A 12,733-nucleotide genomic window follows, 5' to 3' on the forward strand; every position below is an offset into this window, starting at 1 on the left:
ACTCAGAAGGACCCCCCAGAGGAGGCATCACCATCGCTCACAAATCCAACATCCGACGGAGCAACCACACAGACAGGCCCACAGACCTGATGGAACACCTTCACTTCAACATGCAGACCAACCCGACTACCACCCTTCGAGGCACCCTCATCTATAGACCCCACGCACCTTTTTCCAACTCAATCACCAACATCATCCAGCAAGCCATCACCTCCACGTATTACACCTTGCTTAGAGAACTCCACTCCCACCTCAACAACCTCCAAGACCCCAACTCCTCCTACCCCCTCAACATTGGACTCCCAACAGATCCTACCACAACCCACACACTCAAAACCAACATCAACCGCAAACGTCCACACCAGCTCCAACGCAGGAGTTGGAACACCAGTGACCAGCTCACTGCCTCCCTCAGAAGTGCCACTCCCACCTACACGGATGACGACCCAGCCAACGCTGCCTGAACCCTGCACAGTTGGCTCACCGACTGCGCCAACATCACCCACCCCTTAAAGAAAACTATCAACCCACAAGCCAAGAGAGCTAGCTGGTTCTCCGCCGAACTCCGAGATTTGAGAGTAACTTGCAGACGCCTCAAAAAGAGATGGAAGAACTCCAAAACCACAGCAAAATTTGACAACTTCAAAGCAGCCACTGCTGTTCGCCACAAGCTCATCAGATACACAAGGAAGAAAGCACTCCAGGACAGACTCTCCACCCACGCACACAACAGCAAGGAACTCTCCGGCATCATCGGAGTTTGCCTAACCCAACAGAGAGACGACCAATATTCCCCCCCCCCCCCCCCCCCCCCCCCCTCACCTGTACCTCTGAAGCAGACCCGGCACCTTTTTCCACCACAAGATCAAGACCATCTACACACAGAACCTATAATCACCATTCCCTACTCTACGCAGCCATCACTCAACAGCTGTACTGCCCTCTCCATCAATGACACCCTGAAGGCTATGAAGTCAGCCAACTCCGGGGCTCCCACAGACCCTTGACCGTACCACATCTATCACAGAGCTTCCAACATCATCGCCCAGAGCTTCAATGAATCGTCAACGTATCCTTCAAGACCGCCTCCTTCCCCAATGACTGGAAACACGCCGAGATCAACCCTCTCCCGAAACAACCCTTGGCAGAGCCCCACCAACCTCAAAAACGTCAGACCGTTCTCTTTACTCCCTTACCCGGCGAAGCCATCAAATAGCGTAAACAGGCAGCTTGCCTCCTTCATAGAAGAAAACATCTCCAACTCCTCCCAATTTGGTTTCAGGAAAAACGACAGCACTGAAACCACCCTTCTTGCCGTGACAGATGACATCCGCTCCCTCCTCGACAGAGGAGAGACTGTGACCCTCATCCTCCTGGACCTCTCCGCAGCCTTTGACACTGTATCTCACCGCACCCTGGCCCACAGACTACAAGACGCAGGAATTCGGAACAAGGTCCTTGACTGGATCTGCTTATTCCTATCCTGCAGAACGCAGCAGTTCACACTCCCACTATTCCTCTTGGATCTCACACTGACTGCCTGCGGAGTTCCCCAAGGATCCTCCATCAACCCCGCCCTGTTTAACGTCTGTATGGCCTGCTTGCACCCTTTTTCAGATCCCACAAACTCAACATTGGAGATATTGGGTTCGTTGGATAGTGAGGATGAGTTAGGTGTCGTCTGCATAAGATACAAACAACTTCCAAGAATGAATGGCAGCTGTCGCCAGGTTGATGAGCAGCTGCCTACAACTCAATGGACAAAACTGAAGTGCTCATCATGGACCCATACACCTGGAATGACACATGGTGGCCTCCTGCTCTTGGGACCCCCAAACCCGCCCCACCATCCCCCTCCTACCCCGGACCACGTACGCAATCTCAGAATCATCCTGGACTTTGAACTCAAAATTAACTGCCAAATCAATGCCGTCTCCTCTTCCTGTTCCCACACCCTCCGTCTACTATGAAAGTCTTTTCAACTGGATTCCTCTCTAGCACAGGGAACCGTCACCCATGCCCTCACAAACAGCAGACACGACTACAGCAACACACTCTACGGCTTGATCAACGAAAACCTCACCCACAAACTTGAACGTCCACAACACCTCCACCAGACTAGTCCAAAACCTACCTCGAGACTGCCACGTCACCCAACACCTGCGGACACTACATTGTCTCCCCGTTGAGAAGAGAATCTCGTTCATGCTTCTCACCCACATAAGCCTCCAACTCCAGGTCTACCTACCTGAACCACCGACTCTTGTTCCACGTACCCCAAAGATTGCTCAGCTTCCCCTTGATACAGTGTCACGCATCAAGAAGAACACAAGACATTTCCTTCTTCCTCGCTGCCAGGGCATGGAACATCCTCCTTCAACAGACACAAACACTCTCTATGGTTCATGAACGAGTTCATGACCTGGCTCTTCAAATTAGGCCCCCCACCCAAAATCGCCTTGATACCCTTCCGGTGAGTAGTTGCGCTTTACTAGCTCTGATTTATTTATTGGCCCTTCACTTTTTTAAGTTGATGTGGGGCTGGAACTCTGCCAGAGGCCACTTATCTCCACCTCTCACAGGTGGGCACCCCTAACCCGTAAGCAACGCATTCCTCACTGTCAAGTCTGTATAGGGATGAGAAGAAGGCTCTTGCAGTGTCTTCCAAAATATCAATTTAGTATGAGATGTCCCCTTGATGTTGGGCCCACAAACACTTCAGATCTTTTTCCATAGCCCCCATTTGCCATCATTTCTAGCAGCCTTAGAGTTGGTCTCAGTCCAGTACCCAGGTTTCACATTGAAGGATGCTGCATTGAGCTTTAAACATTTATTTAAGCTTTAATGTTTACTAAAACTTGCGGTTGAAATGTCTATTATATTTACCTTTTGGACATTATGTTTACCCTCCTCCCAGTAAACACTTAGTGTTCTGCTTTGTGAAGTTTGAGTGTGGCAGGCAGAAGCCACGCTAAGCAGGTGAAGTATTTTCAGAATTTACATAACCACATTTCTTGCTGCTTTGTGTCCACAGTGAGTTTGGCAAATGTCGTGTTTTGGTATTTCTCTTCGCATTTCTTTAACATGTGACAGATTTTGCTCTCCTTTGATTTCCTCCCCCCCCCCCCACCCATTATATATTAACGGTTGTACTTTTTTTTAGAGTTGAGCGTGACGGGCAGAATCCACATGACAGATGATGTATCTTTAAAAATCATCCACCTTGATTTCTTAAACATGGTTATTCAACTTCTTACGTCACATTTTCTCTTGTCCATTATACATTGAGTTGATGATTAGTCTCTTGCCTGTTTTACATTATGTTGCTGCTTTGTTTCTTATAGTGTGAGGTCCGAGCGTGGCATGCAGAGGGCAGCTGTTGGAATGGCACTGTGGACCATGAATACTATGTAGCCCATTGTACCAAATAAAGTCTATTGCTATCCAACGAGTGCATGGTGACCTACTTCTATTGCTTGCCTTAAGGCCTAGGTTACTTCTCCATAACCCCCAACCCCCCCCCCCCCTCCTCATTCGATTTCTCTGAATTCCATGTATGCCAAATAATGTTCACTATTCAATCACTATCACACATTGTTGGCATTCTCACCATTTTTTACTTTTCTGTGTCACATCTGCTTAAGTTTGATTATTCGTTTTAGGATCCAAGGACAACTAGGCGAGAGACAGGTGATCTTTTATTCATGTAGAAGCAACAACAGAATTGTTGATGGAGTAAGTTTTAAATGCCTGGTAGCCTGCAGTCAAATTGGTTTCCTAGAAGGGTCTTGTGCTATTACACTTACATTTGATGTTATTTGTTATTGTCTGACCGACTTTTCCCCAGACTTGCGTCCTGCCAGTATACCGTATGATTTCCCTTTAGGTCAGGGCATCTATAGCTTTGGGGAAAAAAACTTTAATTTGTTCTTTTTAAGCTGCATAATTGTTGTAGACACAGCAATATAATTTCCTGCTAACCCAATCATTGACAGGGAAGGACCGAATACAATATGGCTGCCGCCTTCACACCAGTGAACGAAGCAGCTGCACAATGGCTGCTGCACCCTTTGATTTCCCCCCTGGCGCTGCGTGAGGATAGACCTTGAGACCGAGATTGAGGTGAGACTCTGATTTGAGCACCTTGTTAACCCTCTGTCGGCTGGCATTTCCGGCACCAAGACTGCAAAACTTCTATCCGGGTTCGCGCTGATGGCTGTTTTGAATGGTTGCCACATGTATGACGCTTGCTGCGATCTACCTGCGACTGCCTCCCAATGCGGTGTCCTTTTTAGTTGCTTGCGGTGGCACTTTTATCGTGGTGTGATGAACCCTCTTTCATGCCTCTATTGAAGGGAGGCTGTCTGGCGGCAGAGACCTAGCATTCTGCCTCTATTCACCCATCACTAATAGCACTCTCCTTCTGGGATGTATTTGCCTGTTCCCCCCCCCCCCCTCCCCCACCTGCTTGGGCATGCATGAGTAAACTGCCATCCAGACCAGCACTAGAACCACGTCTCGTGGCACCCTCCTGGACTCCAGACTTCATTCGCCACCATCACTGACCTCATTGCACCCCACGCCATCTCCTCCACGGACTATATACTCATCACAGACCTGATCTTCCACTTCGACAACACAAGCGCCCCCTCACCCCTCCCAATCCACTATTCTCCTGGAAAACCTCGCCAACATCGAACTGAAACAGCTTGTCACCACACCTACCCACTAGGCATGACACAGCCTCAACCCCCATCTTGACAGGTGGGAACAACATCTGTTTCGACCACACCACACAACCCCCATGGATGGACCACCACTGTGTACACTTCCTTATCAATAAACCCAAGACGCCCACGATGAAACTGGAGCATGGTCACAGAGGAGCAGCTCAACTGCACCCTCACCTGCCCCCCCACCACCACCACCACCACCACCACCAGGACCAACCCAACCTCTCAGCAAAATAACTCTTCAAATTGATCACCAACTGTGCAGATGAGCTTGCACCCCTATGTATTCCCGATAGACCGCGCCCCAGTAAGGCCACATGGATCACCATCAACCTCCAAGATGCCTCGAGAAACTGGAGTAACAGCAAATCTGCGGAAGACTACCACCTTCAAGAACGCCATGACGGAATACCATCAACACATCACATCCGCCAAGAGGACCTTCATCCAGAACGAGATCCTCGCCAACTACAGCAACTCCCAAGGAACTCTTCAGCGTCATCCAAGAATTCATCAGCGAAACCACGGACATCACCACCTCCCAGGACCTCTGCAACATGCTTGGCTCCTACTTTCATCTGAAAATCAAGGGACTCTACGAAAACTTCAACGACCGGATGCCTGACTCCGAAACCACCCCCTCCTCCAGCAGCGCCAGCCAGCCCACCATCTCCTCCTGGACCCCTGTCACCACCAAAGACACCGCATCAAACCTGAAAAGCATTCACTCCGGAGCCCCCACAGACCCTCGGACACCCGCGCATCTTCCACAGTCACCATCGCTCCAGAACTACGACACACCATCCAAGCCACCTTCAAAACCAGCATCTTCCCTGAGGACTGGAAAAGCTCAGAAGTCAGACCCCTATTAAAGAAACACTCAGCAGACCCCATGGACCTCAAGAACTAAGACACCTCTCACTCCTCCCTTTTACGGCTAAGGTCACTGAGAAGACCGGTAATGTCCAACTAACAAAATTAATTGCAGAGAACCAATTCCCCCTCCCACCCCCTCCTCAATCCGGATTCCACAGCATCAAGACCATTCTCCTCGCATCCACAGACGGCATCTACACTCTCCTCGACCAAGGACCCACTGAAGCCTTGATCCTACTCGACCTCTCAGCAGCCTTCGACACTGTTTCCCACCACACACTCACCGCCAGACTCCACAACAACGGCATACAGGAAATGGCCCTCAACCAGCTCTGCTCCTTCCTCACTGGCAGAACCCAAACAATCAGACTACAACCCTTCCTCTCCGAATCCACTGCAGAGTACCCCAAGGATCGTCACGAAGCCCCTCGCTCTTCAACATCTACATGGCCCCCCTTGCTGCCATCATTGGACAGCACGGACTCCGCATAGTATCCTACGCCACTGATGCCCAGCTCATCCTCTCCCTTCACCAGCAGACTCCACTTTCAGGAAGGAAGGAATGAAGGACGGTGCATCCCGGATGAGCAGCAGCTGCCTGAAGCTCAACTCAGAGCTGACATAGGTCCTCTGACTCTTCCCACCCCCCTTGGCTTAATACAGCATCTAGTGCGGCTGCTCATCTAGTGCGTCTGCTCCCAACCCCCACTGACCTCGTCCGGAACCTCAGCATCGTACTCTACTCCTCCCTCTCCAAGACCCAACAGGTCCACGCTGTCGCCTCCACCTGTTTCCAACAGCCTCTGCATCCTACGAAAGACCTTCAAATGGACTCTTTCCCCTGACCCCACACCCCCGAATCAAGAAAGACTGTCACCCAAGCTCTCATAACCATCAGACTTGCCTAAGGAAACGCCCTCCACGCCACTATCAACAAGTCTCTGACCACACAGAACACCGGAAACCAGACTTGTCCTCGCCGTCCCTCGACATGGACACATCACCTAACACCTGCTTGAGCTCCACTGGCTCCGCGTTGAGAAGAGACTAACTTTCAAGATAGTCACCCATGGCAACAAATGCCTTCAACACCGGACCCCAATATCTCAACGACAGAATCTCCTTCCATGTACCCAAGAGGAACCGCCGTCCTTGCCGAACCCCTGTGCATCTGCAGAGCAAGAATGGGTAGGAGAGCCTTCTATATCACAGCCAAGACCTGGAACGAGCTCCTGATCGACATCAGACATGCCCCACCCTGCACATCTTCAGGAAGAACCTCAAGACCTGGCTCTTTGACTGACTGGAGCTGCCCCCGTGCCTTGAAACCCTCATGGGTGAATAATGCACTTAAAGAATCCCTCATTGATTGCCATATAGCAATATCACCTGGTGTATGCAGCCTCGCAGTTGAGCACTGGGCATGGAGCCCAAGTAGCCTTTTGCACTTTGGCAAGGCTCGCATTATGGTTCTACTGGTGGATGGCCACTATTGACAGCCAAGAAGTCATATGCCTATACCTGGCATGACTTGTTTGGGTGCCTCACTCTCTCCTCTGCCTGTTTGCTATACTACTATCTCTCAAGTGTGCTGTTTTCTCTCTTGCCTGATCTATTAGATCTCCTCCTAGTGTGCTGTGTTCTCCATACTGACCCGACGATGATACTGTTGTCGACTTTTCATTATGATGTGGTCTCTCCACTCCGTATAGTTAGACTAATTGTTAAAAATCTGCTACATTGTGTTCCCTCATTGTGCTTTCTTCCCCCCCCCCCTGTCCACACCCTCATCCACTCCCGAATTAGCCTCAAACAACTTGTCACTTACTCTACCTACAACGCTCTACCCCATTTTCACATCTAAAAGACCTAGTCAAGCTCAACCTGGTCTCAAGACTTACCTACACTGGCACCATGCCCCCAACTCCATGCGCAGAAAGTGTAAAAATATATCCGAAAAACAGTGGGACAATATCCAACGCTCACCTCCCAGATCCAGAAACGGCTGCTAAGAACTACTCCCAGTGGAACATAGAATGAGTTGACCTAATTACCACTGCCAAGCCAGCCAGATCCACATGACTTTTCAGAAGAGCCAGCTGGTTCATTGCTGAGTTGAAATCCTCCTAATGCAACTGCAGGCAAGTTGAAAGGAAGTGACGCACTAGCAAAGAGACAGGCAACCATAGCATCTTCAAGACATCTCTAAATCATTTCCACCCCACCCTGAAAGAAAAAACGTACGCTTAAGCAGACCGCATAGAAGCCAGCACAAACCGCAGCAAGGAGCTGTTCATCATCATGAATGAGATCTCCAACCCTGCAGCCACTAAGAACCACACCATCCCCTCCCTAGAAATGTGACACCCTGACTAACTACTTCCATTACCAGATCTGTCAACTATGAACACTTCAAAACCGTAACTCCGTATCGCCGAACGCATCAGCCTGCTCACATCCGTAAACTGCACCCTCAACACCTGATCACCAATTGGGACCCTCACAAGTTAAGCCACAATCTCCATTATGAACTCTGTGTCCTCAGGTTCACACACAGACCACTGTCACCAACCCACCTGCAACCTCGGAAGCAGGACTATTGACGATGAGCTCAAAGTCTGAAACACGCTGAATTGCAGCCCCTCCCGAAGAAATCATCTGCTGACCCAGCGGAACTGAAGATCTAACGGCCCATTCCCACCAGATGGTCTCAGACATTCAACCAGCAACTCGCCAAACAACTAGAACACAACAGTCTCCTGGACTACTTTGAATCTGGATGCTGAACCAATCGCAGCACCAAGACAGCCCTCATCAAAGCCACCAACGACATCCGGGCCCTCCTGGACTACTGCAAAATGGCAGTCCTCCTCCTCCTGGTCCTCCTCCTCCTGGACCTATCAGCTTTCTTCAACAGTCTCCAATCACCTCTTGATCAACAGACTTCACCACATGAGAATCCAGTGAGACCCTATCAAATGGATCACCTCACACGGAAGAACTCTGAGAATCCTTCTCCCACCATTCACTTAAGAATCTGAGAAGATCTACATCCCACATGAATCATCCATCAGCCCCTCCATCTTTGACATGCATATGATCCCGTGGCCAACACCGTCAGATCGCACAGACTCCACATCATCTCCTATTCACTTGACACCCAAATCATCCTCTCGCTGTCCGAAGACCCCTCCACCACCAGAGGCAACTTCCACAGATGTATGATATATGCTGCTGACTGGAAGGACAACTATCCCAAGCTCGGCAGGAACAAGACGGAAGTCTTGATCTTTGGGAACAACATCTCATCATGGAGCAATGCACAATGGCCTGCTTAACTTGGCCGATTCCCCCGCCTGACAGACCCCGTATGCAACCTCTGCGTCATCTGGAACAGCAATCTATCTCTGAATAAGCAGTTAAACACATTCTCATCTGCCTGCTTCCACACCCTACACATGCTTGGCAAGGTCTTCAGTTGGCTCCCACTCAACACTGAAAGGACTGTTATGCAGGCCCTTGTTGCTGGCTGGACGGTGTGAACACTCTGTACATAGGACTCACCGCACATCTCCTGAAGAGACTACAGTCAATACAAAACTCAGCTGCAAAACTCTTCCTCGATCTCCTCAGACAGACCAGCATCACACCCCACCTCCATAAACTTCACTGGCTCCAGATCCAGAAGAGATTCCAGTTAGAGATGCTGATCTACTCATACAAAGTCCTGCACAGTGAAGGACCAACACAAATCAACAAAAGCATAACTTTCCACTAACCGACCAGACACCTGCCATCTTCTTGCCTCTTTCTCGCACACAACTTCTCTGATCTGCCAAGTTAATAGCCGATGACGCTCCTCACACCTGGTGCCCAAAGCTTGTAACGGCCTTCCACTGCACCCCCTGACTACCCCAATCACCCCGGCAATTCAGGAAATTGCTCAAGTCCTGGCTGTTCGAATCAACAAATCACCACAAAGCAGTTAAGCAGCTCCAGTGCCTTGAGACCCTCACAGGTAATATGCCATGCTTTATATATCCTTTCTTGATTAAGATGTCGTAGACTGCCTCAATGGCTCTGTGGCGCTTGGATAAGTGTGGGGAACTGCCGAAGTCTGAATCCTGCACTGTATCTAATTGGGGTATTGCACTGCAACGATGATTATCAAAGATCCACCTCATGTCTGCCTTTTCTGGCTGCTTGTGCTGCCCTGTAGCAAGTGGCCCACTTGGGTTGTGCCTATACCCTCCCATGGCAAACGTGGCTCTGCAGTTGGAGATGGGGTTTGACAAGCCCTCACAACTCAAACTGGCCACAAAAATACTAGTATATTGCACCTACCGCAAACCAACTCTCCCATCAATAACAATAAACCACCATGCCCATCATCCTCAAAGCAATTCAAGGCTCCAGGGAAGCAGTACAGACAAAAGTGGATAAGTTCTGGGTGGATGTAATCTTCCTGCACTAAGATACTCACAAAATAGTAGGTAGGGTGGCTAAAGCCTGGGTCTCCGTGGTTGAAGATGAAGTGACAACCCTTAAACTGCAGGTCTCTAGTTGCTCTCCACAATGGATACACTGGAAGAACGAAAAGAGGGTGCCGAAAGCAATTCCTGAGAAACAACCTGTGCCTCATTGGGTTCCCAGAGGGGGTTGAGACCTCCTGGACAGACTGTTTTCTGGAGCAATGGTTCTGTTCTTGTGTCCCATTGGATAAGCTGTCTTTGTTTTTTGGATGAGAGGGAGTATCGGGTCATGGCTAACAGGCCGCCTGTAATGGTCTCTCGCCCCATGATAGGCTGCATCTTCAACCACCACTATCGGAATGTCCTCTTCAGGGGGATCAAGATCTGTGCTTCAACACCAAGCTCATGGTCTTCAGACTACACCCGGGCGGTCCTGCAGCACAGATGCTTGTTTGAGGGTGTTCAACAAACTCCTGGCCCATCATATCCAATATATGCTCCTATTCTTGGTCCGTCTGAAAGTAATTTTCAACTCTTCCTGGTCCGTCTGAAAGTAATTTTCAACTCTTCCACCTATTTCTTTGACATTCCCCAACAAGCATGGAAGTGGGCAATGGGGCAACGGTTACTCCGATCCACCAGAATTGAAGATGCACAAACTCTAGGGCAGCTGGGTCCCCTAGAGCTCTCTCGAGTACCATGGGGGAAAGACAACCCACTCAAGCAGGGGCCGACCGAACCAGCACAGGAGACAAGGGTTACTGGCTAGGGCTCGACAAATCCACTCGCCAGCTCGCATTTGCGAGGTAGAATAAAGGAAGAGCTAATTTTAGGTCCTACTCACCCTTTCTGGCGAATAGGCAAACTAACTAACTTTTGTCCTCTGTCTTTGAAAACGTAGCAAATGTGACAAGATGAGATTTGAAGGGATTTTTATTGCTCACCAAGCTAATGAGCAATAAAGATGCCTTTAAATCTTGTCACATTTGCTCCCCTTTCAGAGACTGAGGTCAAGTAGGTTGCCGTTGGGTCAAGGTGATTTTTCAAGGTATTAGACCTACAGGACTAATACAATTCAGATTTTTCGAGCCTTGTGAGCTCATCTCCTACTGGGAGTGAACCAGAAGCTCTTGACCCAAAGGTGTCGCTCTCTGGCACCCCCACAATCTTTCAGACTCGAGATGGCGATCATGAGCCACTCACTTGACCCCCGCAGATGGAGAGGTGCAGAATAACCCTTTCATGGATGGCCAACCATTGCTACATAAGCTGTGAAATACTCTATTGCCGTATTACATATAGTCTTTTTGGTTATGGGTTGGAGGGAGTGTTATCCTGTGTTCTTACGTTCTTTTGTTGTTTTATTGTGATAATCAGAAATTGCTGTCAGATAGCATGATCCTTCTATTGGGCAACAGGGAGCCTAGGATGTAATCCTGGCAACCTACTAGTTTCTTTATATTTGAATGTTTGGCGACAGATGCTTCATAGTTAGGAGTATGTGTTGAGAAGGGCGGTGTGGTGGGATGGGTTAATGTTCTGTTTTCCTTTATTGTTCTGACTTTCTTTTGTAGGCACCAACAACAAATTTCCTCCACTGGGTCCACTCACATACAACATGCTCTATGGCTCCACTGAGTCTATCCCTATTTGGACCGGGAGGCCTCTCAAGAGGAGAGTGGCCAGTACACCCCTTTGCAGCCCTGCCACACATGGTAATGTTAATTTCCTAGAATGTAAACTATGTTCTTTATCGATAAGGGATTGCCTGTACTTTGTTATATAAAGCAGTTTCGCTAGGATGTGGTCATGCTCCACGAAACACATCTTTTAGGGTCCCACTGTCCCTTGCTCATCCGGTTTGGCTGTGACTTGAGTTTTTCATGCTTGTTTCTTCAGAGGTTCATGAGGAGTTGCGATCTTGCTGCACAAGGCCTTCCCAATGGCATTGTCCTCCTCCTACATTGACCTGCAGGGGAGGTACATAGAAACGGAGGGCACTCTAGAGACTAGACACCAGAACTTAATATCTGCCTACGTTCCCCAACATATGTTGCACTGGACACTGCAGGCACCCCATGACCTTGTGGTGCCCCCGCTACTCGGACTATCTGATTGGTAGATGTGGTGTTTTTTTAACGCTGTCTCCGACCCCTTTCTGGATATTTCCGAGGCCCTTTGGCTGTGCCTAATTACACTCTCATCCCAACTTACATTGTAGTCCTACTCAAATGTCCTAAGCGATGCTTGGAGATTATGGAACCCCTCACGCTTGTACACTTACGTGTCAGCAGAGCATAAACTGGGTTCCAGACCTAGAGACCCTCACTGGTGAAGCTGCTGTGTTCTACAAATCCTGATTGAATCAGTCAGATTTGGCTCCCATCCAATGACTTCCTGCCCGGAGGCATCTCAGATCACACACCCTTCATCTCTGTAATGGAAACACTTCGGTCTACTTAAGAGCTATGTGGCGCTTCAACGCCTGGCATGTAGTAGACCTCAACTGTATTGATGTCATAGCGGAGGAACTCCAGATCTCATTTAAGCTAAACTGTAATACTGAGCCCTCTGCTGGAACCCCTATGGGTGTCCAGCAAACCCACCCCAAGGGGGTCTGACCAAGGGACATGTAAGTGGAAAGGAGATACT

At 49.3% G+C, this 12,733-nt stretch overlaps 1 long non-coding RNA gene across 1 annotated transcript in view; it reads left to right on the forward strand.

Moving 5' to 3' along the window:
- Positions 1-12,733, forward strand: part of LOC147665005 (uncharacterized) — a 49,481-nt gene that overhangs the window by 4,753 nt on the left and 31,995 nt on the right. Inside the window, exon 2 of the long non-coding RNA XR_015305068.1 lies at positions 11,656-11,796. This is a non-coding gene — a long non-coding RNA (uncharacterized LOC147665005). The remainder of the gene's footprint in view (positions 1-11,655; positions 11,797-12,733) is intronic.

Source organism: Lissotriton vulgaris, unplaced genomic scaffold (genome assembly GCF_964263255.1).
Source record: "Lissotriton vulgaris unplaced genomic scaffold, aLisVul1.2 SCAFFOLD_731, whole genome shotgun sequence".
Lineage (NCBI taxonomy): Eukaryota > Metazoa > Chordata > Amphibia > Caudata > Salamandridae > Lissotriton > Lissotriton vulgaris.